This window comes from Mustela erminea, chromosome 11 (genome assembly GCF_009829155.1).
Source record: "Mustela erminea isolate mMusErm1 chromosome 11, mMusErm1.Pri, whole genome shotgun sequence".
Taxonomy (NCBI): domain Eukaryota; kingdom Metazoa; phylum Chordata; class Mammalia; order Carnivora; family Mustelidae; genus Mustela; species Mustela erminea.
The window spans coordinates 32024482-32025886 of NC_045624.1; the positions used below are offsets into that span (position 1 = coordinate 32024482).

General features: G+C 44.0%; 1 pseudogene; it reads left to right on the top strand.

Moving 5' to 3' along the window:
• The first annotated feature begins 393 nt into the window (after positions 1–393).
• On the top strand, positions 394–851 carry LOC116568743 (annotated as a pseudogene).
• Positions 852–1405: the final 554 nt, after the last annotated feature.

Below are 1405 nucleotides of genomic sequence, written 5' to 3' on the forward strand. Positions count from 1 at the left end.
CAAACAAATTGATTAAAAGATAGGCAGAAAATCTGAATAAGCATTTCTCTAAAGAAGACATAGAGATGGCCAAAAGGCACATGAAAAGTAACTCAACATCATTAATCAGCAAGGAAATGCAAATTAAAACCACAGTGATGTATCATCTTAGACCAGTTAGAATGGCTATTATCATAAAGACAAGAAATAACAAGCATTGGCAAAGATGTAGAGAAAAGAGAACCCTTGTGTACTATTGTTGAAAATGTAAACTGGTCCAGACACTAGAGAAAACAGTATGGAGGTTCCTTGAAAAATATTCAAAATAGAATAACCATAGAACCCCGCAATCCCACTTCTGGTGATTTATATAAAGAAAATAAAATACTAACTCAAAAAGATATCTGTACCTCCATGTTCATTGCAGCAATATTTACAATAACTAGGATATGGATCCACTGCCTCCACCGTCTGCTCCATACTGGCTGTGGGCACCAGGGTCCCAAGTTCCATTCTTGGGAGGCCCCTGTGGTGCAGGAGGCTGTGACATCAGGCACCAGTGGGGACTTGTGCATGCCCGTGGAGGCAGACAAAGAAAGGGAGAACGTCGGCTGCAGGGAAGCAGAATATACTGCCATCATCTCCATATTAAACTAGATCAGCTCCTGTCTAGACAACCTGGAGGAGAATGATCACATCCACAACCACCTGCAGGACCTGCTTGAGTACAACAAATAGACATATCTCATGTTCTAACAGCAGCTCAGGAGGCCCCTGGTCATGCCAATCCCTGGACTCTGGAAGCCCCCAACCCACCCCAATCCTGCCTCCCTGGGCTAGGCTCTGACCTGAGTACTCACCACCTGGCTTAGCTCCCTTCACAAGGGCTGGCCTACAGGTCACCTTGTGGGTCTTCCTGCCTGGGCCACCTTTCTGCTACTCCCCTTGGCTTGCCTGGGTCAGCTCCAACCACCTGGTCTCCCCTCCTGGGGTCAGGTGTGGGCCTGTGACCCACCTACCTTGCCCACCTGTCCAGTCATGGAGCACTTCCCATTCTACCCAGAATGCTTCAGGCATCCACATTAAATGGGGCTCCAACAATAAAACAACAACAACAAAACAAATAATAACTAAGATATGGAGACAAGTTGTGTTCATCAGTGGATGAATGGATAAAGAAAATGTGGTATATATGTACAATGGATTTACCAAGTTACAAAAAAGAAGGAAATACTGCTATCTGGGTTAAGGTGGATTAAACTTAAGGGCATTATGCTAAGTGAGTAAGTCAGATAGGAAAAGAAAGACTATGTGATCTCATGTATATGTGCAATCTAAAAAACAAATGAACAAACAAACAAACAAACAAAACAAAACTCATGCACAGAGCAGATTTTTGGTTGCCAGAAGCAGGAGTTGGGGTCTG